At 45.5% G+C, this 21,830-nt stretch overlaps 1 long non-coding RNA gene across 1 annotated transcript; it reads left to right on the top strand.

Moving 5' to 3' along the window:
• The first annotated feature begins 1,936 nt into the window (after window positions 1-1,936).
• Window positions 1,937-12,847, top strand: LOC144139595 (uncharacterized). The gene is made up of 3 exons (XR_013316289.1): window positions 1,937-2,314; window positions 2,714-2,856; window positions 12,684-12,847. It is a non-coding gene; the product is annotated as an uncharacterized LOC144139595 (long non-coding RNA).
• The last annotated feature ends 8,983 nt before the right edge of the window (window positions 12,848-21,830 follow it).

Raw genomic sequence — 21,830 nt, forward strand, 5'->3', positions numbered from 1 at the left:
GCAAACAAACGTTCGCTCGCCGTTCTAATAACGTCGCCAAATAGACGCATCTGCGACAGTTGAATGCAGGACCTTCAGCAGCAGGGACAAGTAGCTGCCCGAGCGCCAGCCACTCAGAGGTGTTCGAATATTTTCCGATCCTTGTCGAGTCTTCTCAGCAGTTTTCGTAACCTGTCATCTGCTTGATGTTTGCTCGGTGCAGCTTCGCCGGTGAATATCCGACGGGGCAGACGCGCGAAAGCACTTGGCCCACAACAATGTTTCAGCATGTTCTGGGCAGGTGGTTTCGTCCGCAACAACAAAAAGAAGGCATAAAACGTTAAACCAAAGTGAATGTGTGCCACGGTAGCTGTTGAAGACTCGCAGAAGTGAGATTTATTCCTTAGGCAATGAAAAATAGGGTGGAAGTGCTTTACAGATGACGTACCGGAACGCCCGTATGAGCAGGTGGGAAGAAAACACAACGTTTTTTAACATTCGCTGCGATTCAAAACGAATTAATGGGTGCTATGCAGCAATTTCAAGCAGAAAATTATTGTACTTGCAGTGGGCGTTTGTATGTGTACTTTTTGGAGCTTGGAGGGAAAGTGCCACTAAAAGTAGAACAGGTGCGCACTCGCAAACGATGCAGTGCCTTCAGTTTAGGCTTGGCTACTGTACCCCAGCCACTCAGTGCAGGAAGTAGCAAAACGTAAGCGTCCGCTGCCGGAACATTGACCGGAAATTCAAGGAAGGTGTCTCAATTTCTGGAATTGAATAAAGCAGTGGCAAGTACGCTGGTGTCTCGTCGCCATTATACCACGTTTCACAGCTCGGTTAAGTTCACGCAAAATCAGAGGATACAATGTGATGTTGTCGAAGTTACTGGCGGTACATTGACGCGGGTTTAAATGTGATCGAGACGCCCTTATTTTCGCAGCTATTTTAACAAAGTGGTCAATCATGCATTAGGATCGCGTTGCGTGAACTCGCACAAACAACGTTGTTTTACACGCATGCCACCGTGACGGCAACCCACCTGGCTTCAGACAGTCGTTGGTGAAGCCAAGTGTTGAATTGGAGGCTGCGAAGCTAAGTTAGAAGTTCTGACATTCGATTTTCTTTCAGTCAAAGGTCTACGCGCGGCGCCAACGACTTTATTTCACAGCTTTTTCGGCCACTTTGTCATCATACAAAAGTACATCTTAAACCGTGGCTGGAACACCTCGAGAAGAAACGAATATCAAATCGATGAGATGATGACAAAACACTGAGGCAAGTGTCTTCCTTTCTTGAAGACTCCGCATGCACTTGGTTCAAAAACCACGAACGTACGCTGACTACCTCTGAGTTATTCAAAACGGAGCTTTCGTAAACGTTCTCGACTCTCGTACCCAAGTAACGTGCCGAGTAGCCGCTCTAGGCACGCACGCAGCAGCCCTGTGAAAATGTGTGGTGTTCGTTGAGGAGTGTAAGCGATGTTTTTGCTACGAGCACCCAGAAATGACCGCAGAAAAGAAACTGACGTTCTGATGCGAGGGGTTAAGCAACAGCTTTTCGCAAGCCTTGTCCAGAACTCCCGTACCCCCCTCAATACAATGGCTGCATTGAGATCTGAGGCGGCCTCAGTGGAGAAGATGCTTGAAAGACAAAGGAGTTAGTACAAACGCCCAACCAATGCCCTATATTTGGAGACGATAGGTGCCAGAGCTATTAGCTGCGATAAAATATAAAAAAACAATGCGCGAAGTTTTCAGGGGAGGCTGCAGATACTTTTCCACATTCCGCCGCAGCCAGTCTTCTCCCTGAATAGAGTTATTCGGAAAGAAGTTTAACGGAAAGAAGTTTAATCAAGAGCCGCTGCTGTACCGCCATCCACTGTCGGCCGTCCGATCAACTGCATTCCAAAATCAGACGCAGAGAAAAACATACGACTGGTGAACGCATCCGACTAAAACCCGCCCGCGACCGCCGCCAAATCGGCCTAAACGCACCAAACTATGCTGGCAACGCTGTCGTTTTTGCCTCAAAACGTCTCCAACTTTGGTCTGAAAAATCGAGGGCCTTTGGCCGTGCTGACAACATTGTTTTGCGCATTTCTTGCTTGTCCTCCGTGCGGGCCGTGCTTCTCCCTGCTTCGCCGGCACCGTTTCGACTTTTAGCGGCCGGACGGCCTGTGCGCCTTCGTGGTTTGGAATCGCAGCTTTTACTCCAACTGAAGTTCCTAGGGTCCTACCGAGCCTCACGTCAGTCTGCGCCTCAGCTTCGACGGCGCAAAGTCGGAGACTTCGCTAGCTCGGTTTCGTGGCCGTGGTAGCAACAAGGTCGTGAGGAGGTAAGTGTTTAGACTTGTCACATCGCCCTTTTCATACGGAGAAGAAAACACACAAGGTGATGTTGCCTTTAGTGTTCGTGGTATAAGTGTAGGCTAATTTCAAAGTGGATAAGCTACGTGCCATTTCTTGCGAAAGCACACCCGAAACACACGCTAGTGTCGTAATGTTTTTCTTTTTTAACTTACAGTCTCATATGCGTAACTGTTGGCTAGAATCTGCTGTGGTGTCACTATGCTTACCACTAGTGACGGTTATTACATGGAGGCTTACTACGTTAACAGCCGTAGTAAGCAGAACAGGGGTTTTAGATTGCACGCACAAATGTAAAGCAAGCAATGTTTCGGAGATATTTGGTATCATGTGTCATCGAGACGCCGCTCACTGCGCTTTCGTTACAGGGGCTGATAAATTTCCACCACAGTCCCAGCATGTGTACGAGTCGCTGATCGGTGACCTGCTCCGTTTCTAAGAGCCAGACCTACCTCAAGAGACTGCTTGTCCAAGCCTTGGCATACAGGGTGCCACTGTTCTCATTGCGGATGTAAGTGTTTAGCCGAATGTGCGCTCCCGATCCTGTTTTTCGTAGACAGTGCAGTGCAAGTATATTTCTGTTGCGGAGCCACATATATTTTTGGCGCGCGTGCGTGCGTGTGTGTATGTGTGTGTGTCGATACAATTTGCACCTGTCCTCACAATTTCTGTTCCAATTTTTTTTAAACAGAATGGAGAATTTTAAGCGTTTGTATGCAGGAGTTGGAAGATGGAATTTATTTCACGGAATGCATGTCATGACTTATTCTGTTGGAGGGAAAGCACAATAGAGATACTTGATGCTTTCAATGAACAAATACTGTTTAGCATGTGGTGGGCCCACTTAACACACTCACGTTTGATTCCGACAGTTGGTGTTGAGTGTACGTAATGCAGCTGCTTCTCTTTTTCAATTGCTATATTCGCACTACAAGGGTTGCTGAGCATGGTCGTTTTATACGTTATTGAATTGCTAAAGATTGCAATTTACTAACGTAATTGCACTTCAGCAGAAATTTTCTCAAGCAATGCAAGTGTGGTTTCGAAATTCCAGGAGTCTGGTAGGTAATCAAAGAATAGGTAGCAATTGCTACTTTTCGCTAACACGGGGCACTTTTTGGCCGGTCTCACATCACTAGACGAGAATTTTTCTCGAATTGTTCATGCTATAGTCATCGTCCTGAGCCTATTTGTATACACTGTAGAACAAGAACTAAGACCTGCCTGCTGCATTTCCGATTGCTGCTATCTTGCTTTGTCCATATCCATTTGTTGCCCCTGGGTTTTCATCTCTCACACCCCTCCACAGAGTGGTGTCTTCTTCAGGCCTCTCGTTTCTTGGTGGCATTGTCATAGGTGTGAGCAAGCTTTCATGCGACAAAAGGTGCTTTCGAACGAGTAGGTCATGCCAAATTCTTTGGTGAAAAATTAATCTTGAAAGCAATGTTTGACTTCGATCTTTACGTACAGGTGCCGTCATAAGTGGAGCACGGGAGCTGCGGCCGAATTGTATCGGAGCGCCGTGTAGCTGCACCGGCCGTAAATGAAAGCACGAGAACACGCATGCGCGCCTGCCGACGGCGATAGCCCATCTGTACTTCTCAAACCACTTTTTTTAACCTGGCTTCAAGCATTGTTTGCAGCATACTGGTCTCGGCGATGGCGCTGATAGCGTACACACGTAAAAATATTTGAACGAAAAACTCACTACAAATTCCCGTGACAGCGCGCCGCTTCTCCGGCAGCTGGAAGTGCGCCAGAGACGCTGCCAGAATCGTCTCTGCTATCAGCGCCGTCGCCGAGAGCGGCACTGTGCTGCGAGCAATGCTCGAAGCCAAATTTAAAAAGGAGTTTGAGAGGTATAGATGGGCCATCGCCGTTGGCAGGCGCGCATGCGTGTTTTCGTCCTTTCATTTACCGCCGGTGCAGCTACAGGCGCTCCGATACAGTTCGGCCACAGCTCCTGTGCTCCAATTACTTATGACGGCACCTGTACACAGTCACAGTCTGATTTTTTAGATTGTCCAATCATTCAGACACGTCAGTGGCGCTGCCGTCCACCCTATTGTGCCACTGTATAACGACACCTGAAACTTAATATGCTGAAGCCATTCACCATCTGATTTTTCTTACTTTTCGTTTACCGTGACGAGAGGTTAAAATGGCAATAACCGCAGGATCCCTATTGCTGTTCGCTTTATCCTACAGCTTTCAACTAGAATTTTCATGTACTACCCTCTGCTAACCTCTTTTTTTTACTTCATATTTCGGCCATGCAGCATATGAAGAAAAGATAAGACGGTAGAAGAGAGAGAAGGGGTACAAAATCACAGGCAGTCAGGAAATTGATGCCGACAACGGAGAAACTTGTGATGCTTCCATGTGAAGGAGGAGAAAGAGCAGGCTCAGAAGAAGTTGTCCAGTGCCAACCTCCTCTGAGCCTGCTCTTTCTCTTCCTTCACATGGAAGCATCACAAGTTACTTCGTTGTGGGCATTTACTGTGCGTTAGATATCTGCTTTTGGCATTTCTTTTTTTGCTCCTACCCTGGTTTCTACACACAATTATTACCAGTGAGATTTCGTTCTCTGTGTACATTCGTTTTTTCAACTGCTCTCACATTCCCTAGAAAGTTTGAACAATTGGTCAGCTTGTTCATTCATTTAATCTTGCATAACATTAACTAGAGATGTGCAAACAGGAAATTTCGAACTGTGCATAAAATACAAATAGCAAAAACTGACTGGATTGAATGAATCAAATATATTTAAATACAGATATCTTTTTCATTGTTTATAAAGGTTTTAAAACAAAGTGACAAAAAAGATAACTTAGGCAGTCGTCAGGACCCGAGGCATTAGAATATTTATGTATCGATAGGAAAATGGTACAAAAAATGGCAAGTAAACGGCAACCACATGCAGCGACGGCAAAATGTAACTCAATGGGTACAGCAAACTGGTAGTGTGGATGACGGTGACAAGCGAAAATGTTTATAACCAGGTTGCTAAGGGAGTCGACAGCAGAAGGCGACGGGCTGACGCCGCCGCTTGCTTTTTGCTGGACAGAAGCAGCCCACAAGTGAGCAGCAGCGACGAACGACGACAACGCAGGGCATTGGCGGCAGTTTGATCATTTTTTTTCACTTGTTGCTGTAACTCGTGCTATCTGTTTGGTGTACCCATTGAGTTACAGTTTTCACGTCGCTTCTCGCTGTCGCTGCGTGTGGTTGCCCCTTAAAAGATTAAGACAGTATGGCAAGGCAGCCGAATGAAATTTGGCACACTCTGCCGTGGAAAATGCGGTTTCCTCAACATGTTGTGACCAGAGAAATTATACAGTTGGCTACCATTAGTACAAAGTCCGCAACAAAAAAACAGAAGGCACAATAGCGCATTGCTATTGGTTATTCGAATGTGACACAGCTTGCCGTGATAGTTCAGACTTGTGGTGAAAATCGAAGCCTGAAACTTTCACCACGCAAACTGTTGCACGGAGCTGTGCACAACAAAAAAGGTTGAGGGCCTCAAAAGAGAGATGCTTACACTGGCACAAGTCTCAAGTGACCGGCTGCTTTATCAGCTATGCGCTGCCTCGGTTGTGATGGTGCCAACATTGCAGGACACGGCGGTATTTTATTCCAATTTTATCAAGATGTGACGTTCACCTTGATGCTTTTTATTCGAAATAACTTTCAATTAATCGAAAAATTGGGTTTCAGCTTTAAATTACCAAGCAATTTCTTCTACTGAATTGAATGTAACATTGGTGGGACCAGAGCATTGCTTCCAATTACCCAAAAATTCCAATTAGGTGATGATCAAGAGTCGACTGCATTTGAATGGCTTGCTCCAGGCATTGAAAAGAGGTTAGGTACGTTAGTGGTTGGTATGACCTTTACTTTAATGCAAGCATTTCCAGCAAGTAATAAACCTTGATTTCTCACTCATACCACCATATTGATGGGAAACTTCTTTCCAGTTTATAAATTTTGCCCAGGTAGCGTTGCACCTCAGCCAACATTGGCTGCCAGAGTTCCACTCTTGTGCAAGGCTTTTGTGGTAGGCTTTCTTGCATGGCTTCGGCGTCGTGCCAGAAAAGCTAACACTAAAGAAAATGCCATGCAGTGAAGCTTGGAAGTTTGCATGTCATGTGGCAGAGCCAACTTTTATTTCTGTATTAATGAGCTGCAAACTTTATCTGCTCCATGAGGATAAATATTTAGTGTTATAAGCAGTGAAGAGCCACTATATTCCCTGGGTACACATGGAGCATGGCTTACAAGGAGAAATAACATACAAAACGAAAGCAAGTCCTTGGTGGCTCCACAACACTGCAGGGTTCCATAGCCTCCCAGCTGAAGCCATCAGATTGCGTGGTATTCATCGGAGCTGTCTGGAGACCTCATGACTCGCGCCTCGACAGTGCACCAGGCGAACCTATCAGTTTACGTGGTGTTTGTCGAAGGTATTATAGTTACTAGCACCGTGTCTCGGTATGGAATGTGGTTCGACATCGGGTGTACTGCTAGATTCTGCGCCAGCTAATACAACATATAAATAGACATCTCATTTTTTTAAATGTTTATACCCGTGGTGGACTTACTTCTTTTACCCATTTTTTAACTCTAAAACTGATGCTTCACTTAATTATTCTACTACTTTGAGTAAAGTGGATCAGGAAATTTGTAATGCAAGTGAAAGGTGTCGTGACCATACCACTTTTTACATTGTCTTGCATGCTCATGGTCCCAGCGCTGCTGCAGCAGCAATAAAGAAATGTAAGGAAAAACAGGGAAAAACACTTTCTAAAAATGAAAAAGGGCTGGAGTTATACAGCTGTATATCATACTCTTCCTGACTGGATAGATTGAACAAACTTCAGAACCAACCAAATTTCAGAACTGTTCAGCTACAGAAATAATTTCATTGCAACGCAGCTTGCTAAGGCAATCTGCTTGCCATTTCTTTTTTTTAGAGCGCACCTCTTAAGTGGCCAACTGCACTCAAATTTCACCTCGACCAAATTTATTTTAATGTCTAGTAAGTACCCCCACATCAGCTGGGACACGAGTGGTAGCCCCGTGAACTGCCTCGTTAATCAGTCAGAGGCGTTTAAAAAAGCTCCACCGTAGACCACGCTGCACCTGCCGGCAGATTGCGTAAACAGCCATGACACACCTGTGACGCTCCAGCTGACGGTGGCTTCTTCCTGTGGCCAGCCATGCAGCTAGAGAACCGGTCAAGCTCTGCTGCGAACACTTCACCCGTTTGCTGCCCCATACACTATCCGGCCGCTCGCTGGATGGCTGCAATGTCATTTTAATGGCCGCGCTCTCCTCGATTTCGGTTTCAAAATCGCCGGTTTTTGCTGACCGCTTGTGGCGTCCACACGCGTATTTCAGCCGTTGTATTTTGCATCTTGCTTTCTTTTTCAGCAGACTATACGGAAATGGTGTTTTCAAGAGGTCGAAATTTTGAATGCAGTTAGCTTTAAGTGCCCGCTTGACTCCTGTGGTTTCGTGTGGCCGTCGACTTTGTTGTAACCGAACGAAGAAGAGGGCACTGGAGATAAATGAGATAGAGCAAGCAGGAAGGCGGAGGAGGAAAGTAAAATGAAAGTGTGAAAGGGAGGGCAGTACGCAGAGGCCACGCGAGACATGCTCAGTGGCACCGAGGCGCTGTGAGAAAACGCCAGAGTAGCGTCTGCGTCGTGTGTTCACTGATGACACGATCACTTCCTGAGATACAGCAGCTACACGCTGTCACCGAGAAGACTGCAGTTCGCACTGCACTCCAATTTTGCATTAGGGAGTATCGTATTCTTGAGCCGTCTTTTTTTCTTTGATGATTATTCCTAGCGCAGTGTTCAGAAAAGTTTGCAGTATCTTAGTTTTGTGTCATGTTTACTTTTAGCGCACCCAATGCAGATATGCTGCTACCAATAATCTCAAAATCACACACCGTAAACAGCTCACTGCAATTGAAGAACAAAACACACTTGGTCTGCCGACAGTATTCAGAACATTTATTTTGCATTCCGAGTTTTCGAATGATACTTCAGCTTTATGTGCACAGAGGGCAAAGGTATCATCAGGCTGGACTCCAGTGTGCCACTGTATTTTTCCAACAATGCTCCAATCATACACAAGAAATCGCTGTTTCTGAACCAAAAGAAAAAAAAGACAGCTATTCTTGGTTGCCCACCGCTTTTCTTGTTTTTTGTCAGATTCATAGCTAGTTCTATTTCACCCGTTTGGAGAATGCAGAAATTTGTGGAAGCTTACCTCAGGTGTCACATACACCTGATGGAACATAGCTTGCACCACATGAAAAAAACAGTGAAAACGTGTCTGTTACCAATGGCTGGTCACAGAGAAAGGAACGTATAAATGCGGGGCATGCGGGGCTTTCTTGAAAGAAAACTAGCAGCAAGCCACACAGTCAGCAGCAGCGGCATGACGGAAAAAAGCGCGCTAACCCACCGAAAGACAGCGTACCTAATTAACAATACGTTGTCACCAATACTTAACAAGAGATTAGGTCGAACACTGTATACAAATCTGCTTGTATGCATTTAAAATTTGCCGCCAATCTACCGTGCTGTTGCTTCTGCTACAAGCACATTCATGCACCATGATTTGCTACAGCGGATTTCGCGTTTTTGTGGATTAATACCATGCTATTTTGGCTTTCTCTATTACCATTTCAAATTTGCTTTCTTTTGAAGCTTAACGAGTACTCAGATCGCAATAATTGTAAGTGGCATGCTGATCTGGCAACATTGATGTAAACAAACATTCAAGATGGCGGCGCCCATGTATGCTTACGGCAATTGAGTTATCGAACTCAAATACCGCTTATTCATTAGTTACGGTCTATATTACGCTGTTTTTGAGCTTACGTGACGCACCCGAAGCCGGAAAAGCTTCGGAGCCTAGCGGTTCTGTACAGTTAACCTGTGTAAAGTACTAATATTAGCCAGTGGAAGAGGCCGAACTGCTTACCGGCGTTGTCGCACGTCCCGTGGCTGTAACTTGGTTGCTTCTTTGGGGCTCTTCGATTTACAGTCTCGGACTCACCGTGGGTAGTCCGTGGGTAGTCCGAGGATTCCCCGAAGTCATAGGGATACATGTGAAAATCGAATGCCGGACTGCTTCTCGGGGAGTCCGCGGCGAGTCCGAGACTGGAAATCAAAGAGCCCTACTGTTTGCGGTTGCGCCGTTGCTTTTATAGTACTCCTTGGATGTTCAGGCATGATTTGCAGTCAGTGTAACTTGCCTTGTGGCATCGATTTCGTTAAAAACTACGTAGAATGACCGTTACGATGTACCGATATTCGGATCAAGAACTTGCAGTGACGATGCGATGACGATTGGATGTCTTGCGAGTAACGATTGTGCGAATCAGTCAGTGATCGAATATTATTCTCTAAACATTTAAATTTGATTGAATCTGATTTTTATGGGGTTAAAATTTACGAGTAAATTAGTGTTAACGTATGATCCTATTGGACCGCGGTAAGGCGAGGGCGACACTCGCAAAAATTGCTCACTGCATCGGTGGCGCAGCTGGTTGTGGTGCGGACGTTCAATGGGCATGTGTAGCGAAAATAAGTAGTTCATTAAACACTGAAAGCGTGCGTAATAGCCGAACATAATAGACAGGACGAGATTGCAATAGACGTTTGCATGTTTTGGAACATGCAGTGAGCACCTTGCTTACACATTGGTTGACTTCCACGACCAAACGAATATGGTGCTTTTTGCTTAAGCTATCACGTATTACTTCACATGGAGTAACCTGGAATGCTATACTCATACACTGCAGGGTTTCGTTACGTTCCAATGTCCATGCAATTCATCCAGTACCAGCACCCCACTGTCGCTCAGCTGAATGCTGGGGAGTGCCAAATTTTATTGAAAAATGTGATGTGTACCTGACTATATCAAAATTTTCCTGTATCCACTGTACAAACGTCAGGAGCTCCTCGACCACAATTTCATCTGGCTAGTCTTACCTTCGGGTGGTGTTGTAGCTGCCAAGGCCAAAATGCATTGGCTAGGAAGCTATACACAAGTTTATGTATCTTGCCTATGCCACTAGTGCATATGTATACAACATATGCTGGCACACATATATACATGCACTAGCATATATGCTTACAGAGTGCAATGCATGCCGGATGAGAAAAATTTGTTTACCTAATGTGAATCGATGTGGTAGCGCTCGAACAGTCACTAAGCACTGCTTAGGGCATGTGTAGCATGCTAATCACTGCTTAGTGACTGTTATCTTGTTTTGTGCAACTAGTTGAACCACTATTCTGGGTTCAACACTTCATGATGACATTGGCATTGTTTACTCTGCGAAGTTCTAAAAGCGTGATAATGAGCACTAATATCACCTGAATTACATGGCCTCCCTCCCTGAAACTATTGGAAGGTGATAAAGGCGATACGCTGCCCTACCACCAGACGATAAGGCCATGTAAGCCCTAGCCTCCTCCTCTTACTGCCGTCTCTGTGCAGTTACTGCACTCTCCATTGGTTCTTGCAGCAACTGCTGTACCTAGCATATCCGACGCCCCTGGGAATTGCCTAGAAAAGCTCGTTTGCTCACTTAACATTGTTTCACTCTGTGAACTTTTGTTATGCCCTGGATGCGGTCTAACAGAAGGGAAAATGTTTGGGCGTGTTGGTTCATACTCTCACGAGAAACATAGTGCAGTAAAAACAGACTAAGTCGAGGACGGGACAAGTGCAAGGTTTCAACAAATGCTTTATTGCAGGGCCAGCACATATAAAGACACCTGGCTCGTAAGAGGAGAAAATAAAAAATAAATAAACAACAAACGATGAGAGAAAACCCGCCACATGCCGCCTACACCAGGAAATCAAGCTCTGGCTTTGATAGAGCCACAGACAGTCTACGGACACACTGATCACCAGAACATGCTATCTAACTTGCTTCCACAAGTTTCTCGTCAGCCCAGAGCAGTGGTAATGCAAAACAATTGTCTGGTCATACATGGGATAACAAAGGTTTCCCGTTACACACATTTTACAATGGGCAGCCAGGTGGCTGTTAGTGGGATCAATGTCTTGTTCACAGCCCCGAACAGGCTTTTGGGCTTGTGCAGGTTAACCTGCCTAATGCGTGTGCAAAAACCGGTCTGCTCTAAGCTGGTATGCTGTGGGCATCATGCTGTCTACAAAATTTCACTCTCATGTGGCAGCGACTATACTGGCCAAACAAGAAGATATTTGGCTGTCCATTTAAGAGTACAAGAATAAAGTAAGCAGCGTTGCCACTGACGGCCAGCGGGCTGCCCATTGTAAAAAGTGCGTATCGGGATACCCGTGTTATCCCCTGCACGACGAGATGATTGCTTTGCATTACCACCAGTCTGGACTGACGAAAGAACTTGTGGAAGCAGCTGAGATGGCATGTTCTGGTGATCAACGCATCAATACGCCAGGAAATAAATCTCTAGCTTTATGAAAGCTAGAGATTTATTTCCTGGCGTAGGCGGCGCGTGGTGGTTTTTGTCTCATCTTTCGTTGTTCGTTTTGATGTTTTCCTTTCTTTCTCTCCTATTATGAGCCAGTTGTTTTTATAAGCGCAGGTCCTGCAATAAAGCATTTGTCGAAAGTTAGCTCTTGCCCCAGCCTCACCTTGTCCTTTGTTTCTACTGCACTGTGTTTTCTGTGTTACTGTCTTGTTGTTGTTACTCTCTTTTTTTTCTGTCTTGCACGTCACTTTTTTATTCCATGCCCATTGACTCCACAGTTTGACAAAATAACAGATGCGATTCGATAAGGTAGGGCACCTACCAAGCTTGGGCTAAAATTTATCCGTACTACTTGCATCACTACATACCGTCAAAGCCGCCACTGACTCGGGGGAGGAGCCGCACCCCGCTAAGGAGAGGGTGGGGAACAATGGGCGGGATCACGACTGTGCTTACAAGAAGATGTGGACCTCACTAATGTAAGAAAGTCATGAAGTGGTGCAGCTTCTTATGTGTGACAGTTACGAATAAGTAGAATGCCGCTGTTTCTGTTCCACATCATCATTCCTTCCCTCGGTCTTGCCATCCTTGTCATGCTAGCCATGCCATCCAGCAAGATGAAGAGAACACACCTCCCTTCCAAAGGGGCAATGTTATGTCACCCATGCCTCATTGACATGAAGCCTCCATTAAGGAGTGCATGTGTGTTTGCTAATGCATACGTGAAATCGCAGTGTGCCCTGCAATCCTTTAAAAGGAGAAATTGATTTTTTTCCCCTGCAATCCCTTGTCTAACTCTCACTGCACATTTTTTTTCTTTTGCCAGCAGGGAGCCACAAGCCAGGTAGCAACAAACTTGGTGCAGATTGGTGCCACTGGTGTTGTGTCCCTGGAGCGAGCCAAGAACTTCTGTTCGTGGTCAGCGGGGTAGAGTGTCTCATCTGTTTGAGCGGTGGACTGGAGCCATGGCACTTGCAGAGCAACAAGAAGAAAGCGAGGAGGAGGAGGAGGAAAACTTTTATTCATATAAAATAAGAGCGCTGTGAGTGGAGTCCTCAGTCCAGGACCCCAGAAGAGCTTGCTGCCGCCTTCGCCCTCTCGATGAGCCGAAGCTGACGATCAGGATCTGAGCTGGCCAGCTCTCGCTCCCAAAGCGATTGTTGTGGAGCAATTCAGTGACATTTTGTCGCTCATGCCCTGCCAAAGGGCACAAAGAAAAGTTTTACGAAGAGTTACTGACACTGCTAAACTTTCTTCTTTGCGTGTACATATGACAGTACTTCATGGTGCCTTACATCATTCAGCCCTGAATTTGATCATTTTAGCACTGAAAGAATTTCTAGCTCTGTTATAGGGAATTTTAAGTTTACATTGCTGTCAGCACATATATTTAATGAAGCTTGCTTTCTTTTCCGTACAGCAGTTAAAATTTGTAGGTTAATGCACGGAAGCCATACTTGAGCTGTAATGCATACCGTAGTTGCAGACTATCGGCTAATTAAACCAGTTGGGGCATTAATGTTGTCTAAGACTTTGCGCACGAAGGCAATTTTGTTTGCCTTCATAAGAAAAACGGCTGCTCCAGAAATGCACACCTCGTGCAACTGTTTTAATGACAGCGGCGGAGTGAGAAATGAGTTTAAAAAAACTGAGAGGGGGTTTATGAAAAACAGTTTTGCTCCGACCGACTTTATATACAGTGACCTCCCATGCTCGCTGATGCCAAATGTGTTTTTTCTCCTTGTTTGGCTTTTTTTAGTTCTTTCCTATGCCAGTGCACCAGCTTGTGCTGCTTGTGATCCCCATTGAAGCATTGTGAGCTATTTGCCCGGCCTGTTGTCAATGGTATTTCGCCTCCTCCTCAGTTTGTTGCACTTATTATAGGCTCATTGACACTGCACCAAGTACACCTGTGGGCTCGACAGTGTGCTTCAGTGAATCGCTTTCTAAATGCGAAAATACTACTTGCTATGTTGCGAAACGCACCCGGTCGGTGTCCACAGAACGCACATTCGGATATTGTCTGCAAAAAGCGTCCACAACAGCTGACAATTTCCTAATGCATTCCTAACATTCCACGTCACAGAATGGTGCGCACATCCATGGAATTCCATGGATGTTTGGATGGTTGTTCCATGGCGTGGACCAGAAAGAAATAAACAAGAAGCACGTGGTGTGCAGTGTTGCATATACTGCTGCAGAAAAAGAAACATTTGACGCTTGCTCAATTCCGATTTCCTTGCAATACGCTCCGTAAGACGTGCAACACAAAAATAAATGTGCATTCAAATAAATTGCTCCCGCAGTCTTTGTTGGCCCTCTGCTTCAGTCGAGGCACTGCCGCAGCAGCATGGGTAGTGATTCTGTCATGAGTGGCTGCACCGAGTGCACTGTCAGGATTGTAGGCTATAGGCGGCATTGGCGGAACGCTCGACAACAAACCGAGCAATAAAAGACGCTGTCGCGCTCTCATCCTGTTGGAATATGATGAGATCCTGTGCGATTTTCTTGCGTTGCACTTTCAGTCAACCCGATGGTTTACTGTTGCATACAGCTGAGCAAGGCCAGCAGCGGCATGGCAAAAGCATTTTCTTTTTGTTTGCTTCTTATCGCTTTGGTATACGGGCGTGGCTCAAAAAGATATCACGAAGATAACTATGTGTATGGTTCTCATCGCCGGCCCTGACCAGGGCCAACTCTCGTATACCCAACTTTGCCATTTGTAGGGCTGGCGAGCCACCTTGAGGACGGTGCTACACGAGTGGCACAGTTTATGTGAAAGAGCCGCAGCCCCTGAAGAATTTTGGATCAACTAGTGCTCCTGCAGCTGGAAAATTGTTATGCTCCCGCGCAAGAATGACGGCATTTCCCTGCTTTAAATGGCCAATTTGGAAATGCTTTGCACAAACTCAAGCGTTTCCTGCCAAATTTCGCATGTGCGCAAATGACCGTCACGCCAAAAGAAAGCTTCTCCATGTAGAGCCAAGGTTAGTAAAGGTTATGAATGTTTGAATGAATGGGAATGCTCAAAAATTAATAATGGTAGTCGAGCCAGTAAGTGTGGTACCCGTGTGGTTTAGTTGTATACGTTGACTTTTCCATTGGTGAGAGTCAGGTCTGGACGAGCCATTGTATTCTAGGTGCTGACCAGTGATATACATACTAACTAGAACGGTCGGTTGTTATTGGTACCGCCACTGCATTTCGTGCCAACAGTAACTTTGAGCAAAGTGAAGCTGGTGAGGTTGGAGATTATTTAGCACCACCTGATGGGGTGCACCGTCCCTACCCAGCAATTTTCAGCACGCTGGCCCTCATTGTTGCCGGCTGCCATGGAAAGGTCGCTATCTATGAAGCCAGCCTGGTTTTAGCCGCAGCGCAGTAAAAAAAACAGCGCAGAAGGAAAGATCCTTTCATTCATCCTCTTCACCTGACCATACACATAATCCACATGGATTATATGTGTATTGTTGTTGAAGTGCAGTTGCAGCATGCCAGGATATAATTTTGAATGGGTACGTGTTTACCTTTCATGGCCATTGCTATTCTTTCTGGTGCCTATAGTTTTGTTTTGTACACCTCATTGTAACCACACAAATGGCGTGTACAGTGCATTTGTGTAAATAAAATTTATTTACAAGTGCGATTCCTTTTCTTGTGTTGCACCTTTTCAATATAGTTTGTATCTACTTGTCCAAGTGTCAGTCCTACGAGTAACCTTCATCGCCAGGTCCTGCCTAACAGGTTAAAATGAAAATATGGCAGCAAAGCAAGTCATCAAACCTACTTTATTTTTCACTAAGTGCATACAGAAAATTTTCACTGAACTGTCTGTTGGTCTGTATACACTAGCTGGCCGGAAAGGCCTCCATGGAGGTATTACAAATTGAAGGAGCTCCCATTCATAACATGACTGGGACAACAACTCGATAGAAATGTTTACAGAGGTGGCACAACTTTGCACTGCCACAAAGAGCGTTGCCTACCTGTCTGCTATTTTTGTCTGAAAAGGCAATATCCGGTGTACACCATGGTTTGCTCACTGTTGAAAACAATACCCGAAATTCCGAAAGGCTGCAAAAAAATAACACTGGCCTGTCAAAGCAGCACTAAATTTTTGAGTCTTAATATTATAAAATCTGAAAGTAAAGGTCCTATATTGGTCTATGTAATTGAGCAACCCCGACAGCTGAAACTTACACCCTTTTTGTGTGTGGGAGGGGGGGGGGGGAGAGGCTTTGTTCAACTTGTGTGCCGAAGCTGCACATGCACCTCGAAGCACACCATATTGGGGGCTATGGATCAATTTGGACTACTTGGGGACCTTGAAATGTGCAGCAAAATCTCTACACACAGGTTTTCTTTTTCGCCTCTACCAGAAAAATGGCTGCCATAGCTGGGATTGAAACCACATCTTCGATCATGGCAGTGAAACATTCTAGCCGCTGGGCTGTTACAGTGGGTAGTACATAATGGTTTTAATTTAAACTGGATCTATTTCTTGTTAGCAGAAACGTAATTTAAAACGGAACAAAAAGTGCTTTTGGTAATTTTTGCTTGCATCAATAACCTGCTAAGGTTCCCTACAGAACGCACAGCTCCTTAAGTTGTATCAAGCTATAGAACATGGCAGATCCTGAGGAAGTTTTTCAGAAGATCCCAAAATAGAAACCCACGATTAAGGCAAATGTGTTATCCAAACTTATATGGACCGAGCTTTCAAAATGTAAGTAGTGAGAAAATGCGATACCCTGGAACACATGAACGCAATAGCCTAGAAACTTCTAACAGCACCCTTAAAGTGAGTGACCTAGCGTAAATTATGCTGTGTTTTTCCTATTTTGATTATGCCTCAGGCAGGGCCACATTTAGTCAGGAAAGCCAGTTTGCAAATGTGACGTCCGGCTGGATATCACAGGTGCCACGCATGTATACCTCAGTTAACGCTATTTTGCTACTATAGAGAGCAAATGGCAGATTTATGCTGTACGCTTCTTCTATCAGAAGTGCAATTTTACCGTTCTAGGAATTCAAAATTTACGAACAGAGCTATAAAAGTTTGCTCTGCCATACAACACGCAATCCTTCAAGCTTCACCACAACGAACGCCTGTTTGGGTCGGCTTTTCTGCACGACGACTAAGCCTTGCAAGAAAGCCTAATGCAAGCAACACCATGAGCAAAGCTAGAGTGGTAACTTTGCTGTACAGTAACTGAAGTGGAATGTTATCTGTGCAAAGTTAATAAGCCGGAAAGAAGTGTCTGGCCAATGGGATGGCATGAACGAGAAATTGAGTTATTACTTGTTGGCTATGCCTCGGTAGCATACTGGTCCTAGTAGGCATGCATAGCAAGGGCCTTATTTCAATGACTGGAGGGGCTGCAGCCCGTAAAATATACTTCTATTCAGAGGACGTTGAAAAACCCACATGTCTCCAAGAAAATGTGTGCCAAACTTTTTTCACTGCTCCAGTCTCTTATTCACCTTTTTTTTGTACCATTTCTAAATCAGTGCACAAACTCTACATGTCAGGTTGTGATTAAACAATTTATCTTTTCTCTCTGAGCTCTGCTTTCAAAGCTGTAAACACGCTAAATCAATGATATTCAGTCGAACATATTTTATTCCATCTGCAGTCACTTTTTCTATTCGTGTGTGATTTGCTGTACAAAATTTGATATTTGTACACCCCTGCAAAAAGGTGTATCGCAGGAGTAGTAAATCTAATTTCTTTGGAGGAAGTGGAAGTTTTTTTTCCCCCAATCTGAAGCAGCGCGCACAGCATGCTTTTTCTGTAAATTACATACCCTCCATTATAGAAAAAAAGAATTTGGCAGTCGTTTGACTTCAGTGTGTGAGTAGTAGCGCTTGAGCGGGGGAAGCGCAGTTTGATTATCGTTCTGATTTTTTTTTGTTCAGACTGATGAGTGTGACACTGAGCATTGATATCAGTTGAAATACTTTGCCTGTCCACCCGTGAGACTATTTAGCTTGCAGAGCCAATGCACTGCACGAATACGAGGCAATAAAGCTGCAAAGGCCGGAACCCAGATATATATATATATTGTAAGAAAACTAAGCTTGAGCTCCCCGCTTCTCACAGTCGGCGGCTGTCCTCTTTGCTGTCTTAGTAAATTGACCACTGGTTGTGCTCAGCTCTCTTTTCCCAAACCTTCACGCCTCTACTCCAGTTAAGACGAACTCCATGAATAGGATGAACAACACTTTTGCTTGCTTGTAACATCCACAACGCAAAAACCTCAGCTTAAAACAAATTTCTGGTAATACATATTTTTACGGTTTCCTCGAGTTTGTCTTAATGAGCGTCTACTGTATATATGCTCTACCCTGCTCTCCTTACTGTCATTCTCTGTGTATCCTGTGCAGCTACAGCCCTTACTAAGTGGGCCCAGATGGAACCCGCTTGTCTTTAGCGTGTGTGAATGAGACGCAGCATAAGTTGCTCTTCCTTTGGTTTTTTTTTCTTTAAATGGCCAATTTCGAAATGCTTTGCACAAACTCAAGCGTTTCCGTCGGAGGGGTTCGGCTTTTGAGGCACCAGACACATGCATGAATATCGTGGTCAGCCTCCCTAGTGCGTGTGCACTAATAATACCCTGCCCTTGCCAATCCTCGAGTGGGCATGTGCCATTCTTCAGCACACTTGCACACAGTTTGTCGTAAGAAACATGCTAAGCTCCTTGTTAAGTGTGTGATGAGACACCCTTGACTTGACAAGTTTACATCAGCCAAATGACCTAAAGTATTAGGGACCATTTGAAAACGCGCACTTTCGGTAGAAAATTACCCAGGCTGTTTCATTGCAAAGGTTGTAATTGTGCACCCAAATTGATAAACAAAAATAGCGGAAGGAAGCTGCAGTGTAATGGCACATTAAGTTTGTATCAAATGAAGGAGAACAATATATGTGAGTGAGACCCCTCTTTATCAATCTACTCTAAGGAATGTGCCTTCTTAGATAAGTTCTTTTTGTGTGTGCTCTGGTCGAATGCTTGTGGCCTTTTGTTATTGCTTCTCTCATACATGATGGACATACCTTAAATAAATCAGTTGCAAGTAGCGTCCGTCCTGTTAGTTCAATCCTGGGTGATTTGGTATAAAACAGCGCCTCATCCTAACGCCAAATACAAGCATAAAACAGCGCGGCACTTTTCTGATGTGTATGCCTTTGTAGCTACCTTGCTGAAATTAACAAGCGATGCAGGCATCATTGTGGGTAGCACAAGCCACATGCAGTAACTAGAGCTTCTATGTACAGTTAAAATGCATTGTCCGTTTCCTTGTTCACCCTTCGCACTAACTTAAGATTACATGATTTTTTAGATTCTTTTAAACTGAACACAAATGCTGGCACACGTCAAATTATGCAACGACTAAACATCCCACAGGCTAGAATACACTACAAATTCAAACAGACTTGACAAGCTGATACACTACAAACATACGGAAGCGGAGCTTGCAGGCTCTAGTAGAATGAGGTTATTCATAGAAGTCCTGAGTAATTAGTCACTATTGCTAGGCATATTTCATCACAACTACGAGATAAAAGTGACGGCCGGAAGCACGCCGGCTAATACACGAAGAAGCACAGGCACCGATGTCGAAAGCTTGCAGGGAGTGTAAAGCTCGCCTTCCACTCTCAGATTCCTTGGCACAAACGGGTGGCGGTGCTGCACCAAATGCACCAAGGTGAGCCAACTTCACACAAGGATCGCACGGAGAGCACTCAGCAGCAGTTTGATGAAAGCAACCAGCAAGATGGGCACGTTTCCGGCGCTGCACAGTGGAGATCGGCTTCTTCTGTAGATCGGCTGATGCGCGATACCCGGTTCTAGGTTCTGTAGTGCTGGACCGTACTGGGCAGCATCACAGCAGACCGCAGCGACTAAAACCCGTACACAAGGATCGCACGGAGAACACTCAGCAGCTGTTTGATCAATATGGGCACATTTCCGGCGCTGCACAGTGGAGATCGGCTTCTTCTGTAGATCGGCTGATGAGCGATACCCGGTACTAGGTTCTGTAGTGCTGGGCCGTGCTGGGCAGCATCACAGCAGACCGCAGCGACTAAAACCCACGACCGGAGCCGGTCGTGCTAAAACCCGCCCGCAACCAAAGTATCTAAAAACGTTGCCCGCAACAACACGGTCGTGTTCCGGGCCGATGTCCGGGCGCGTTGCAAGTGTTGCCAGCATAGCCATGAGGGGCAGCGTCCAGCGTCGGTCGCGGTCGGAACAAATCAGTGTTGCCAGCACGCGTTTCTCGAGTATGCTGGCAACAACGTCCGGTCGGCGGGCGGGTTTTAGTCGCTTCGCTGGTGAACTACCGGCTATCGTCGGCTGGGCTACCATTGCGGAGAGGTCGGCAACATCTCCCGTCGCTGGCCTATAGCACACTCCGTTTGCAAGAGTTTTCCTAGGAAGCAGCGCACCCACTATCCGGCGAGCACCCTAATCAGATCAAAGAACACCTGTAAAACATCCACCGAGGTAGAGCTCGCTTCAGCTGTTTGCTTCCCCCTACCTGTACCGATCCCCAAGACGCCCACGCAACGCAGACTTCACGCTTGGGAGTTCTCGCAGCCCACGCAGGTGAAACTAACCTTTATGAGAATCCCTAGCCAGACGAAAGCCACGCAACGCGACATAAACCTGACATTGCCGATGCGGCTGCTCAGACGAGGGCAACGACGGCCCATAGTGACAGCCCACATCTTGCGCAAGCCGAGATACAACGCCCCGACACTTGCGTCCCTTCAGAAAGGTGGCTCCCAACGTGCAGTTCTCCATCGAAGGTTGTGATGTAGTCGTTCTCATGGACATGGCAGCCGACTTCTCAGTAAGGTGCGGATCATTCGCGTCTTAGCGGAAGCAAGGTACGACCAGATGGGAGGGTACGTATATACCCAGAGCAGAAGGGTTATCTCATTACGCCCTGTGAAACGTGCACACCGTGGGTAACCACATACAGCACCCGTAGCATTCTACATTCAGCTGCTCCCAAGACGTAATTCGCTTCAATGACTTTTTGATGGTTAATGGTGCAATAATTCATGTACTGACTACGTTGGTAATTTCTTCCTTCGACATGACTACATGACCAAAGAAGTCAACCATGAACACTGCAAGGATCACGTCGCCCTGCCACAATAATTACGTTACCCTGCCAACCTATGCAAGCTTGATGACCACCGTCTACTGTGAATTTGGTGCTTCTGACAACCACGGAAATGTAAAAAGTGGCCAAAGTTAGCATGTTTATGCAGTCCCACGTTCTTTCAGCTACAGAAATCCAACGTTTTGTACAATAATTTTATCAATGAGTAGCAGCATTTACACAACGGCGCTGTAATTCCGTTTCTAGAAGTAAGGAGCAAGTTACGTGGCCGTGATAGACAATTTTGAATGTGCACGCGAAGACGCCTTTATATTCCGCATGTCTTCGACGGGAACCAGGCGCTGCTCCATGGGTAAGCCGGAGAAAGTATCAGATTTTTTGGTTGCTGATGCAAGTGTTTGTCGTTGAACTAAAACTTACGTCGCATACCAAATTATAACCGAAGATTGCGCCCGAACTTTGCGGCATTCACCGTACCGCGTTTCCTCAGACCAGAGAGAATACGTCAAATGCGCGCAGAAGGCATGCTCAGTGACAACATTACACATACACAAAAAAGACAGACACAAAGATACACAAAAAAGATACACAAAGGACAGACGGGGAGATGCATAAATGAACGTTTGCGGGAACATCGCAATTCTCTAAAGCGCATACCTTCTGATGTAAAGGGCAAGACTTCCGATGTAAAAGGCCAGCCTTCGTCCCATCTCTCGTCACATTGTTCTAAGCATGGATGTTATCCGAAACTTAACGGGACAAGTATTTTGTTTTCACACAAAGACGCGCGCACAAGGGAGATATCCGAAGCCTTCTTTATCAAAAAAAATGGTGA

This window comes from Haemaphysalis longicornis, unplaced genomic scaffold, assembly GCF_048455015.1.
Source record: "Haemaphysalis longicornis isolate Haplotype H1 unplaced genomic scaffold, Haemaphysalis longicornis Haplotype H1 scaffold_5, whole genome shotgun sequence".
NCBI lineage: Eukaryota > Metazoa > Arthropoda > Arachnida > Ixodida > Ixodidae > Haemaphysalis > Haemaphysalis longicornis.